Below are 15,127 nucleotides of genomic sequence, written 5' to 3' on the forward strand. Positions count from 1 at the left end.
TCTTCACTCAGTTCCCCTACACTCTCCTACACTCTGCTCCCCTACCCTCCCCTACATTCTGCTCCCCTACCCTCTTCTTCACTCAGTTCCCCTACACTCCCCTACACACACCTCCCCTACCTTCCCCTTCACTCTGTTCCCCTACACTCCCCTTCCCTACACTCCCCTCCACTCTCCTCTCCTACACTCCCCTATACTCTCCTCCCCTACGCTCCCCTACACTCTCCTCACCAAACAATCCCCTCCCCTACACTACCCTACACTACCATACACTACCCTACACTCCACTACACTCTGCTCCCCTGCCCTCCCCTGCCCTCCCGTGCCCTCCCCTGCCCTCCCCAGAACTCCCCTGCCCTCCCCTGCCCTTCCCTCCCCTCCCATTCTCGTTTTTACCCTTCCCTCCCCTCCCTCCCGTTCTCTTCATTCCCTCCCCTTCCCTCCCGTCTTCTCCTTTCTTCTTCTCCTCTCTTCTCCTTTCTTTCACAAATTGCAATGGAGAACAGGGAGAAGCATCACTTCCAGTCACTTCCGTCGTTCTCGTAGCTTGTGTCACTGCCTGATTCGTGGCAATCCATCAGCAGTATCCAGAAGCGTTCCAGCTGCTGTGCTACTAGGTGAGCAGCAGTCTCCAAGGGGCAATCACGGACTTCTTGCTGTGGCTCGGACACGGCACTTTCAAGTCCACCCTGGCTTGGCCATGTCCTCTTGCTACGTCCCCACCTACATTACAGTTCTGTTTAGAAGCCGAAGCACGGTGCTGAAGTAGTTCCACTCCTTCCATTTGCAATGATTGAGTTTATCTAGCCAAGTGGTTTCTGTCCATAGAACACAAGAAAGAGGTTTTGCTTAGAAACAACGCAAGGAGGACTTCTTTTCCACATGGGCAAGGAATAGTCACGCTTTTCTAATGGAGACTCTAGTGGAAGAGAGAATGACAGATCATTCCGAGAGCTTTGAAATATCCCTTGGGGATGCTTAGTGCAGAGGACCAGAGGAAAGCTGTCCAAAGGACACCAGAGAATCACTCTGAATTACTTCCTCACAGACACATGTCCTTACTATGTCTGATATGGCTTCATGTCTGATATGGCTTCAGCTGGTTTCAGGGTTCTTGTTCACCTAAAACCTAAATTCGGAGTTGTAAATGAAGATGGAAAGATTGACAAATGTATAAATCACTGATGGGGAAAAAAAAAAAAAAGAAAAAAAAGTGCTTTGAGAACTTTGGCCATTAGCCCTGGAAAGCATCAAAGTACTGTCCTCTGAAGCAAATGCCTTCTTCTCTTGACACCTAAAGAGGTAAATCAATCCAATGTTGTAACATTAGAAAAGCAAACACTAAACACAAGCAAAGGAGAAGAACACAAGTAAGCAATTGCAATGCCTATGGGGCTATTGCAGGGTTAGGCAAAGAACTATTGTACCATGAAATCTTGGGATAGAAGAAATATTATGTGCATTTTTTACTGTTTCATTTGTTGAGCTAATTTAGAAGTGGATATAAAATTGTTTTCTTTTTTTTTTTTTTCCTCTTGAGTTCACTCCTTTTTATAGGATTTCATAATAGAATAGATATATACTAAAAAAAAAAAAAAAAAAAAAAAAGATTCCAAGCAGGTAATCATATTCACAATTATTTTTTCAATCCAGAAACAATAGCAAGGATGAGCTGAAAAGTATTTCTATGCCATTAGAGTGTCAAGGTGTGTCCCATACGTTAGTAACAGTCAGAGGATTCATTTTGGAGAACAAAAGATATCTTGAAAGAAGTAAAGACAGAAGTAAATATGTATGCATGTACATCTCTCTCTCTCTACAGAAACCTAAGAAACTCGTATGCAGGTTAGCTTCTTGTGCTCTCTTCTCAAAGTTCTAGTGAATACAGCATCAGTGTGTGTTCCAAACATTACCCTCAGTCCAGCACGGATACACACGAGAGGTCAGTCTGCAGGTTGTGCAGGCCAAGAAACTGCTCTGGCTTGATGGGAAGAGCCAAGGCAGAAGTTGCTGTCAGAGAAAAGATGCTGTCAAAGCGTGTCACGTCCATGCTAGAGCCTCTCTCCCACCATCTAGCTCTACTGCATCTAGATGCATCTATACTAGAGCGTCGCTACTTAGCCAGTCTGGGGGATCTTAGGAGCCTTCTGAAGACCCAGAGGAGGGGCTCTTTGTCCTTTCTGTTTTAACAGCCAGTGAAAACTCTTAGCGTTTGACACAGAGTGGCTGAAAAACACAAAGTGGACTTGCAATCTTCACAGCTTCGAAGCAAGTGGAGATTGTGGAGGTTGTGGAGTAACCAAGGAAACTGTTGATCTAGAAGCAGCCTACAGATTGTGTTTAGCCAGGGCCTTGTATTGCCCTTCTGGCTGATCTGCCAGCAATTCAAGAAAGTCTCCCTGGCAAGCCAGCCCTGGAGTCACCCAAAACTTGGTGAAACCCATGAGATTAGAAAGGAGACAGTTGCACTCCATAAACTGCAGGTTTCTGTGCTTTTTGATTGCTTGCTTGCTTGCTTGTTTTCCAGGCTGAATTGGATTAGCTGGACAAGTTGGCAGCTGCCTACAGACAAATACCTTATCAGGAGTCTAAACTACGGGATTGCTCTAACTGAGAACAATGAATTGGACTTGACGTTCTTAGGAAGTCTTTCCAGCTACGCTTTCTACCACTACAGAAATGCACCTGATTCTTTCACAAAGCTTACGCGTGCTGACTGCAAATAGTCCTCATCATTCTCCATTGCCTTCCTCATCTCCATTCTCTTTTGGCCCGTGAAGCTTTTCCGAGCAGAGATGAAGAGCAGCTCTAATACGCAGTCTGGGATTCTGCAAAGGAAAAGAAGAATCCTCCTGAAAACTCTTTGCAACCTCACCCACCATCCCCAAAGCAAAGAAGAGCAAAAGAACACCGCTTGATCACAGCAAGCATCAACTCGAGCATAGGTCTCCTGCAAGTGTAGCGGGGTTCAACAGCTGCCGAACAAGCTTAAGGAGCACACCCAGAATCAAGTCCATCAAACCGTGTCTTCAAACAGGTGCTTGAAAGAGTTAGGTTTTCTTAGGCGTGAGGAATGAAAAAGAAAGCAAGAACTGACAACTTACCAGCACACAGTTTCCCTCGAGCTTGCTTGGCTTCATTCCGCACCTGAGGCTGGGCTCCCAAGCAGGATTGAGCAGCATTGTGCAGAAATGCCAAAGCCTCCCCAGCTGTGCTGGATCTTCAGCCCGAAGGGCTTTGGCTCTGTTGCCTCCTCAGCAACATGGGCAATTGCCCAGGCAAGCCGGAGTCCAGCAGCTTGACTCAGGAAGCACAGCCCCCCCTTGCCACCGCTTGCCGCTCACACCAGGAGCCCCCGCGGTGGTGGCAGCCGTTGCGCGGCGCTTGGTGCAGTGCGGTGCGTTGCGGGCAGAGGGCTGCGGGCTCCTTCTCCTCGGGGGCGGCTCTGCCATGGGGCGTCCGCCACGGGGCTGCTGAGGCGGCGGGGGGCTCCATGGGGGAGCGGAGGGCGACGTGCGCTGGGGCTGGGATGGGCCTGGGGCTGGGGCACCGCGCCGCCGCCGCCATGCCAAACAGCACTCCTGGCATCTGTGCTGCAGAGCCAGCCAGTGTGATGCCTTGGCGTTTGTGACTTCACAGAATCACAGAATGTCTACGTTGGAAGAGACCTCAAGACCATCGAGTGCCAAACAAAGGCAACTCTGCATTTCCTTCTTAAACACCCGGTTTCTTCAGAAAAACAAAACAAAACAAAACAAAACAAAACAAAAACAAAACAAAAAACACAGAACTTCATCCCTCACACGGGATTCCCGAAGTGAGCCTGCAGGGGCTGCCAAAGGCAGCAGCTCCTCAAGCACTGCTCCCACATGGCTCCCTACCACGGGCTCCATCCATCCCCCAGGAGCAAACTTGGTCAAACTAAGCCCCTTTGGAGATATTGGATGGCAGGCCTTACCAAATGCCGGACAAAGGAGAAGATCTAACCCATTTCGGAAACCAATATTTGCAACAACATCTTACAGTTTGGTGCAAGCAACTAGAACAAATCAATGTTTTAGGCACTAGACCTTTTATTTGCCTCCCAAGGGGAAGGATGCACTTTAATCAATATTAGTTGCTGTATGTGTGTAAATGAGGCAGGAGGAATTGAGACTGAGCACGAAAACATTTGGGGAAAGACTACGGTAATAAGGTGATTAGTCTAAGGTGATTACATAAGGTAATTCAAGATGACACCTCCTGGGGTTTTTGAGAATTATGCAACAAAATCACCTTTTTGGTTACCCAACTTTTCTTGGCTTAAGCAATCGTTTAGAGGAATCCTGATCTTCTTTTTAAGAGTAGTAGTCTTGACTTGTGTAGTGGTACAATGTGCATTTTGGTGCTGTATGAAGGACTGGATTATGATACCTGGAAGTGTAACTGAAACAAGCACCAAGTCAAAACTGGTAAGAATTTAATGAAAACTTTTAATCAAGAAGGATTGTAATAAGCCAAAGAATTTGCTTAGGCTCAAGAAAAGGGGGGACTTGAGACAGGGAACAAGATAAAGACTGGTGATTCCTAGGTCTGAGCTAGCACCATTGTATGTTAAGGACCCGAAAGACAAGGAAGTAAAAGACTGTGTCTTTTACTTTCCGCTGGCTCTTTGCTTGTAATACAAGCTTCACCATTCTAACTTGCAATTTAGGCAATCTTAAAACAACTGAACCATGACAGTAAAATATGAAATTCTTCGTATTTTCAAAAGTAGTCTGCAATTTCAGTAGCAGAACACACAAAACATAGTCTTTGAATGTGACTTTAATGTACACAGGGATTTTTGTTATTTTTAAAGCTCATCACTTTTTTATTGCATTGTATTATGCCCCAAAATATATTCAGAGGAAAGATAACTAAAGGTAATTATACAAAAATACTGAGCGCTTCTTACAAACGTTACAAACATATGGATTTGAAAAAGTTAGAAATTCACAGGGACATTCATCCTTCTACATTTCGCTACAGTTTGGCTGCGATGGATGTTTCCTCACAGCAAAACATGTCCTGGACTACATGCTTCTTTGTGTATTAGACACAGAATAATCTTCCCCATGCTCATTTACAGTCCAACCTGTGCAATATTCATGTTCACACCGTCACAGCATACTTTCGAGTAATGAACCTCTAGGCTTATTATCCTGCCTGGAGAGCTAAACCTCAATTCACTCTGGTAGCAACAGATGCATATGTGACCAGCATCTACGTGTTACAAAGACATGGCACTACCTCAAGTGTGACGAAATAGAACCATCAGTTAAGAGGAAGAATGAGTCACACTGAGCCTTAAGACGAAACACGGGGCCAAGAAGGCTGCACTGTGCGTGTGAAGTGGTGGTGGTGGCAGTGTGAGGTGTAAGACAACCAAGATAATGACAATGATTAAACCATTTTTGCTTCTACACTAGAACTACTTCATTTTAAGTTTGAGTTGTGGTTAGTAGGACCTGGAACAATCAAAAAAACTTTTCATAGTTGTTTGTTGGTCCTTTTTTTTTTTTTTTTTTTTTTTTGGTCAAAGCATAGATCACATTAGGAAGCTTATCTTCTTACTACAAATATCTAGGTCTTTTAACCTTAATAAAGAATGATTTTAGTTAACTGGAAGTATGGACCTCCTCATTGACAATCTTCCAAGAAATAACTTCTATGAAATCAAGTGCTGGCAGCAAAATCAAGTTGATTGTTTAAAATACTGGCATCTAAAAGCATAGCATATTACACATTTGTTAATTATAATGCCATTCAGAGTCTTTCAGATCATAAAATACCGTTTTCTCAACCACAACAGTGTGAGACTGTAGCTTCTGAAATTATGCTCGAATCCACAGAAAACCAAACACGAATTTAGAACAGTGTTATACCACTGCCTCTATTACAAACTGATGTTGTCTCTCCTTTGCAAGTGTGGGGAGATGTAGTACCTTCCTGGATAAGAGTTAGTTCAGTAAAAATATGAGTTTTATGTCTATCTGATATACTTCTGTCTGTTTGCTACCCCTCAAATGATCTACTGACAAACACAAAAGCATTTTAAGATCATGTACTTACATTTAGTAGGTGCCATTAGTTGATGGGGTGACTCTCCAAAAAAGCCCTTCAATTTCTTCTTCAGCTCTCTGCTGGTTTTCTCTAGAATAAAAGAAGTCTTTTTCCAGCTGCTGGACTTTTACTTCATACTCTTTCAAGGTTTCTGCAATACCTTCACCATCTTGTTCTAGGGCAAGTAAAACTAGTATGAGAATCAAATCTTCACTTCACTTCTCTGTGCCAAAATCAAGATGCCCAGCTAGAGAATGTCCTGTATTTTGCTGACACTCTGCTTTCATGGTGTACATTTAAACTAGTATGACAGAGGAGCAAAAAGCCCATGCCAACCCCAATTCTCCATTTTAATAGGAGCATTTAGAGGATAAAGATCAAGGGGATTGCTATCTTTCACCTTTCCAATGTCAACAAATTGAATATAAAAATGTGACAATTCTGACCGTTTTTTAAAAATGGTCAGCTTTTTTCTTTTATACAAGCACCTTGTGTCTGTTCATCAGCATCCTACACGACATCAGAATTAGTAACAGCCAAAATGTTATCTTTCTACCTCATATCTTCTTTTTTCTTTCATATGAAACACAGTATTTCTCAACAGTGACTAAAGATAATATCTGCTGTACAATTCCCCTTGGAAAACAAACAAGCACCCTTGAAATGATGCAGTATCAACTGTAGTTTTTTCTCATGTTCTCTGTGTTGTAGCATCAGCTGCCTGTCACACTGCAACTTGATGTGCTCAAGTGCAGATTCCAATTCACGTTTTATATTTTCCTGGTCTATGACCTTCATCTCCTGTTCTTCAGTCTGCAGTTGTAATTTACGTTCAGACTCTCGCAGGCCAACAATCTAAGACAATCTAATACACTTCTATCAAACCATTTCAACAAATGCTTTTACAGTTCTGCTTAATAGATGAATGGATACAAAAGCAATTGTCTGTATAAGCTGTAAGCTTATACTGGAAACAGATTTGCCTGCTGACACGAGTTCACACTTCAGAATTGAGCTCTGTAGATTTTGATCACATGGACTAGTGGATTTTTTAATGCCCTGTGCAGAACTTAAACTGATACAAGAGTTTTTTTCCTGTTTCTGGAAAACTGCCAATTTGTGTACCACAGACAACTTGTTCACAAAATCACCCAAGGTTCACCCATGGGCAAAGAGAGACACCAAGTCCTAATGCATTTCTTTTTTATGTTTCCAGGTGTCATTACGATTCTTCAGTATATGGTGGTAAGCGCTTGTTTGCAGAAAGATTTTATAATGGATTTGGAAAAAAGAAATACTATCCTGAGGTTAATAAAGACTGCAGGTGGGAAGAATTTCGATACGACACCACTGTTTAAATATGTTGCTACTTGAGAAGTTAGCAGCATAAAGCAGTGGAAAGGAGCAAGGAAATTTCCAGAGTTGCAACACCTTTTAAGCTAATGACACCAAAACAAGATACAAACAAGTAATAGAAAAGCATCCTTTTTTATGTTGATGTCAAGATGCAAAATATCCAAATTAACAACAGATGTGAGTAACCTAAGCAGGCTTTCAAGGAAAGTGGATTAAATTGACTTTACTTCTTGACACTATTTCATTTAACTATTTAGTGCAATAACAGGTAATAGGATAAAATATTGATCATTAGCCAAAGCAAACCTTGTTAAAGTATTTGAAGAGGATAGCTCTGAGCTCATCAGCAGACAAGGAAACTAGTTTTCCTATTGCATTATCCTCACTCTGTGAAAGGATCTGTGAAGAGGATCTAAGCAAGTACTGGCGACTCTGAATACTTTCATTCTTGTAATTAATAGCAGCCTCCAGGGCTTCAATTCCTTCTTCCAGCTGCAAAAGGACATGTTCTTCCTACACAGAAACACAGGAGTGAGATTGTAAAAAAAGTACAAAACAAACCTTTGTGTGCATAAGACATTAACTTCATTCTCAAAGGTGAATCTAAATTGAAGAGCAAGACTAACTAGTAGTAGTACAGAGAATGGAATGGGAAAAATAAGAGGAAGAGTACAAATCTAGAACCTGCTTGGAGCAAGCAGGAAATGTCTTGATATCCCTTCCACAGACCAGAGTTCAAACAAATGGTTCATCACCACAAAAGCCTACATTCTATTCTTCCTCCATTTTCCCCTCCCCACAATTTGATGACTTCTATTACTTTTTCAGTTGAACTAGTTTTCTAATTAGCGATTAATGAACCAATCAGATCTGTAAGCAGTTTGGTGACCATTATCTGTGCAGGAAGGTGGCAGAAATTCATGCCCTGAAGTATTGCAGAAGATTCTGTGGAGTGAAGCAAATAGGATTCTTTCTGGCATGCTATCAGCTCAGTAATAGGCCCCAACTGCTGCTTCTCAAGACCTAAAACAAATCTGTGTATTTTACATCAATTTATTCAATCTTCAACTTAATTATACTGATCAATTCAAGTGTGTAACATCCACAATATGGCTTATTTTCATTGTAACTATATGGAGGCCTTCAGGTGAGGTTTGGTCTTTCACAAAAGCCTATGAAAAAAAAAATCAAGGGACATCACTATTAGAGTACTTCACCTTGTTCTATGTCCTGATAGGAAAATAGCTGCCTAAGATAAATTGATGGACATCCTGTTTCATTATTTCTAATTATAGAATTGTTAGGCCAGCGACATTTGTCCGGACTCTAGCTAAAGTAAGTAAGTTCCTCTGAAAGTATATGTTGTTCACTGTTATGGAAGTAGTGCCATTATAGCAGTATTTTCATGTCGGCTGTTAACAAAAACACCCAACCTCAGTTCCTTGATTCTCTACTGTCTAATACTGGGAGACATTTTAGGTCATGATTGGAATACTTTATTATACAACATTGCCTAAAACTTTGATGTATCTCAGAGATAGTTACTTACTTCAGCTGACAACACTTTTCAGTTACCCTCTTTCAGTTTCTCATCCACACTATTTCTTCTTCTGAGTAGCTGATCCCTTTCCTTCTGAAGAACCTGAATTTTTTCCAGAATGTCTGTCTTATCTTCAGTAGTGCTGTCCTGAAGCTGCATACCTTTATCACACAATTCCTGGTCCAGCATACTTAAGCGAGTAGACAATTTCATACTATCTTTGTTTAAAGCCTTTAAAAAAAGAAAAAAAAGAGAGAGAGAGAGAGAAAGAAATAAGAGGAAGAATGAAAGAAACCGTAAATATAAAACTCCTTCCCCATAAACATGTACATGAGACTGTCGCATCCTAAAGTGGAAGACCTGTCTACTTCTTGTAAAGGGATGCCATTTAGGCTAAGTAGACAGCTACCATAAAATTTACTATTTAATCAAAAGATGAAAGAAAACAAAGAAAAGCAATGTGCAGTTTTCTACATATCTTACATGAGTTAGTCATTACGGTGACAATGACATTTCAATTTCTGTTTCTCAGTAGCCAAAGTAAATAATACAGAATGTTTCTCTGCCATGTTCTCTACTTTGCAGGCATTGAGCAATTTTTTAGATATCGTTATTTAATGTGCTGCAATAACAGAACTTTGGAAGTCAGATTTTGTTTTGTTGTTAGAATTTCGGGGATATCATGTAAATAAAGGTTATTACATTCTATTATTCATGTTTAAAATGTTCATTTGATCAAGCCACACAATAATGTAATGGCAGCGCTAGAGATACAAGTCGCATGGCTTAAACCTCTTCTGTTATCCGGCTGCCCTCCTCCCATAGTCTTTTCAGGCAGCTCTACAATTGTGTTAAATTTCTTTCTTTCTTTCTTTTTTTTTTTTCTTAAATCACCTGGCTAGATCTCAGTTTCTTGATTTCTAGGAGGCTCTTCTCTTGCAATAATGCTTCTTTTTTAGCTACAATGGCTTCTCTTTTCTTTAAATCTTCTTCTAGTTCCGCTAACTGTTGGTGCTGTTGAAGAATTCTTTCCATTTCTTCATCCAGCCATTTCTTTTGCTCTTCTAACTTCTACAATTTAAACAGAGATCCAGAGAGCATTAATGAGGACTATTTGGGTCAGAATTTTATGACTATGTTTTTCCTCTTTTAGAGTAACTGATAAAACGTGAGAAATCAACATTTCAATTCTTAACATTAAGTGATCAACAGAATCCTGATTCAGGATAATACAGAAATAGGACTGACTTAAGGAGAGGCTCAGCAATGTTATATTACTACATCTTATGCAAACAATTTTATCAGATGCTTTTAAGGAAATGTATTATTTTCCTAAAAACAGTTATAGAAATAGATGTCATATATAGAATGACAACAACTAAGTTTGAAAGGTACCACAAGAAATCAGCTAGCCCATCCTCATTGCATGATTCTTGCCCAAGACCAAGATTTGTGGAAAAACACATCGTGATGAGAAACTGCGATGCTGAAAGAAAGAAAAAATGGGAGTTCTGATCCTGCTAGCAGAGTCTATTATAAGTCTCTTCTGAAGCAATGGTTTATCAGTGGGCATATTGCTGGTATGGCTAAGAAGTTGCTTTTATTTCGTTTTTTAAATTGATTTTCACCTCTAAAGACTTTGGTTAACTCATGAAACTCTCATGTTCCAATGTCTAGTTCTGAAATCATGCAGGTAGCACTGTTGCACAGGAAACCTACTATTCTAACACTGTCATGAACAACCAAAACCATAGCCGTCTGTCATATTTGTCAGATGGGAAAAGAAATAAACAAACAAACCGTGCAACATTTATAACAGAGCTCATCAGAATCACCTTCAAGCCTACCAGACAACCAAACTCGTTGAATTTCCAGCTATCTGAATTACTACCTTTGACAAGTCATAGAAAAAACAAAGACATTACAGCCCTCTCCTTTCGTTCATTCAAAACCAGTTAAAGAGCTTCTTGACTTGTCTCAGTTTTTGCTACAAAAAAAAAAAAAAAAAAAAAAAAACAATTTAAAAAAAAAACAGGGGAGGGAGGATGGAATACTCTTCTTCCAAACGCTTTACAAAGATGACACGGGGTGAATAAAGACACCTTTCTTTTCAGTGTCCACACAGATCTGGAATAGATTAGCTACCTCTGATTTCTGTAAAGTCCACACCGAGTTATTTTTCTTCTTTTTAAATGCAGCAATCTCTCTGTCTTTAAGAATCTTCTGTTGCTGTTCCATCTTAAGCTGAAGTTCCTCTAAACAAAAACAAACAAACAAAACTTTCTTTCTGCCTCAGTCAGTGTGTTTTTCAAACACATTTAATGACAGAATCTACACAATCATGAAATCAGAAATATTGAACTAATTTACATGCAAAATTGCAACTCAGGGCTAGACATCACATAATAACATTCAAAAAAATAGCTGAAGAGAAAGGAAGAATGAAGATTTCTGTGAAAATACTTATACACAATTTCTTCAGTGTCAAGTAAGCAATTACTTAAAAGGACAAAATCTGGTAGTATAGTACATTGCCTTTGGGAAAACAAAGGTCAAACTGGTTGATCTTATTCTTTGTCATAAGGAAACAGAAAGAATCCTACTTTAATTTGTAGCTGGTCCCGCTGAAGCTCTGCTTCTAGTTGCTTCTTTTTTTTCACTCTCCTCACGCAGTCTTTTCTCTAGCAGGGTCTGCTGATGCTTCATCTGAGCCACGTTCTGTTCAAGTTCTATTGCTCGTTTTTCACTTTGGTTAGATAGAGAAGCCAGATTCTTAGTGTCTTGCTTCTTCTTCTGTAAGGCCTGAATGTTCATGGAAAATTTCAGCTTAACAACAGGAAAACTTAAAACTAAAACCCGACTCAGGTTAATTCTCTATTTCACTGAGTTAGGACAGTGAGCAAGACTTGCTACATTTTGCCACAACAATCACACATTATCTCTAAGGTCTCTGAGCCTTCGTAAAATCATCAAAGACAGAACTATCTAACTACTTAGTTGTTAAATAGTAGTGGGTATAACTGTGTGAAGGTTCTCATTGGCTACTTCAATCCAACTAGCTTCAATTGTGTGAAGCTGGTGAGAGTTTCACAAGCAGAGTGTACGGATTTCAAAGGTGATGCTGAGACAGGAATTTGCAAATCCTAATGGTCATATTGGAAATACCTGCACTTTCAGCTTAGCTGCATCCATCTTCTTTCGGAACTCTCTTTGCAGCTTGGCTTTCTCAGCTCCTTATTCTCCAGCTCCTGAAGCTGCTTTTGAGTTTCGGCCAGTTCCATTTTGGCCTGCTCGGATTCTTGCTCCGGTTTAGTTATCTTCAAAGAATATTGCCTGCTTACACACTCTGCATCCTTACCTTAAAGACATCATATCCAAATAGTTTTAAAACAGCAAGCTAATAATTTGCAATGTATCACTTAAACCTGTAATTGAATCGTTACTTACTTCATCCTGATTAAACCAAAAATTTCTGAGACATTTTCCAAACCTAAACAAACAGCTCCCTTATAACACTGAAATATAGATGAACAAAGGAATCTTAAATCTGAACTCTTCATAAATCATCTGATGTCACCAAAGAAAGTAACACCTGAGTGCCACATCAAGTGAAAATTTTCTGCCTACTGCAGTCCTTGACAAAATAGCTTGCCTGTATTATTATGTTTTTTGTTGTTTGTTTGTATGTTTGTTTGTTTGTTCCCCAGAAGAATATGCTACATATTTCTCAGCTTTCAACTTGGTAATCAGCAAAAAATTCTCGATTGTGTTTCTACTGATTTGCCCTGTTCGGGCAATCTGATTTGCTCTGTTTGGGATTCCGTAAGTACTGTTACTGGGGGCGCACAATGTTTCTCAATGCCAAAAGACTGCCTCAGGAGAATATGTACACACTAGAAGAGTGTGATTGAAACAGGTAAGCACAGATCTTTAGGGTCATCACAATGATAAGTTTCTGGCAAGCATATATATATCAGGACAGGTGTGTAATGATATAGGCTAACAGGGACACTGACCTTTTCCCTCATCCACTTCTGACTCCTGCTTCTCTACTGCTATGATGGCAATGCAAGCATTCCCAGCACAGTGTCGTATCTTCTCTCCTATCCCAGACACTGGGTGACAAACACATGTCCATGAAGAGATCAGTTGCACTAAGCATACATGAAAAATTACACTATAGGTGGACAAACACAATAAGCTACAAAACACAAAAAAATATTTAACAAACAAATCTGCAGATCACAGCTGAGTAGGACACAATAAAAATTTGCAGCCTTCAATGCACTCATAGCAAGTAATTCATAGAAGTTAGGAAACTGTAAGTTACCAGAAGTATTCCCGCAGAAGAAAATTACCCAAAAACTAAGATATGCAGGTCTTCAGAAGTTTTGTGTCTTTTTTCTTGCTTATTTCTGAATGTCTTCATTTCAATTTTTCAGTCACTTACCTGTTCTTACTAATTCCTTAATAAGTTCTTCTTTCATTTTGATGTTAAGTGCAAGTTCTCCCATTTTTTGCTTGGCCTCAGTGAGTCTCAACTCTGAATTCTTTAACTTCTGCATGTTAAAAACATGACTTTTCTGGAGGCAGTTGATTTCTTCACCTTGAAAGAAAACAAAACAATGTGGAGACCAAAAAAAAAAGGAATAAAAAAGGAATAAAAGGAATACACTCTTTAGCCAAAAGACAGTGATCTGAAATATAGTATGTATAGAATTCTTACAAATGAAGCGAAAGAGCCAAAAAGAGAGAGTATTGCAAAGAGTCTTTTCCCTGCCGTCTAAATATGGAAATGACAGCATGCATTAGCATTTCAAGAATGCTAATGAATGCTAATCTGAGAGAGAAAAAACATATTTAATTTAAGCATTTTCAGTGCATCTCTGATGAAATAATAGCATGTTTCCTTTTCTTGAACTAGTACTAGATTTGTAGGTCAAGTGCTTTCTCGCTAGTAAGTAGTACTCAAACATTAAGGTCACTGATGTCAATTTCAGAAAAGGGAAAAGGAAAATAATTAAAAAATAAATTTATGTTGAGCTATAATGAAAAAAGTATTTGTAGCAAATAAAGACATTTTGATGAGAAAAATAATTACATGTGATAAAGACATTATTGCATATTCTAGTATTATATCTAACACAATTTACTCTCATGACTTCCATTTTACCTGTGGCTGTATCAGTCTGTGGCACAGATTTGTCACATAAGCTGGACTTGTCAACTTGACATTTCATGTCACTTTGCTCAAAGGGAAAGCACAGAGAAGCCTGTTTTCGTGTCCATTTTTTGTTTATTGAATGCCTAAGAAAGAATGGAAAACATGATACATTCTAAACACAAAGGGATTTTTTTTTCTTTTAACTTTATATAAAGTACATGATATTAAAGAGAAGAGTGCCAAACTGAGAAAGCTTACATAAGCATTTGCACCTTCTTCTTCCCATGCTTGATCTTGTTGGATGATGTCCCCAAAACAAAGATTATGCAATCTTTATCGCATCAAAAAAATGTGGTTTTTAAACTAGTTTCATAATATGCCTAGTTGGTCCTGCAAATTTATTTTAAGTAGTATCACAAATGGCCTCACATTACAGTAGGATTAGGCAGTAATATTATATTTGCTATATATTTATCTGTAACAAAAGTTAAAGAAAAAATTACCTAAATGAGAAAAAAAAAATAAATTACTTTTGACTGTCTGTATTTTCTTTCTCTTCATCACTCTGATAGAGAGGTGGCAGTGAAGGACTTCATCTTGATCTTCTATGTAGCTCAGTATCATCTGGCTACGAGCACGGAATCCTGCCATCATCCGAGCCAGGGAAAAAGCAGGGGGACTGGTATACACCTGCCAAAAAGCACCAAAAAAACACTTGGAATAGTTCAGTAATTCTTCATTGATATTCCAATAGTATTTCAGTTTAAAAGTCTATCACTACCTGACCTTGTATGCAGAATTGCAGGTGTTTAAATAATATTTCTGAGTACCTGTGTACCAGAAGGTTTTGCAAGAGAAGGTTCTGCTTAGAACACTTGTCCCAAGTGCAAAAGAAGGTACTGTTACCAACTTATTACCCAAAATGTTCAGTTTATCAGTACAGAATAATCATTCATTTTGGGAATGCTTCCTATCTGAACTGT

At 39.4% G+C, this 15,127-nt stretch overlaps 1 pseudogene; it reads right to left on the bottom strand.

Moving 5' to 3' along the window:
* Positions 1-396: 396 nt before the first annotated feature.
* LOC140000909 (kinesin-like protein KIF27) overlaps positions 397-15,127 on the bottom strand; it is a 53,077-nt pseudogene continuing 38,346 nt past the window's right edge.

The sequence above is a fragment of the Anas platyrhynchos genome, chromosome 35 (genome assembly GCF_047663525.1).
Source record: "Anas platyrhynchos isolate ZD024472 breed Pekin duck chromosome 35, IASCAAS_PekinDuck_T2T, whole genome shotgun sequence".
Classification (NCBI taxonomy): Eukaryota; Metazoa; Chordata; class Aves; order Anseriformes; family Anatidae; genus Anas; species Anas platyrhynchos.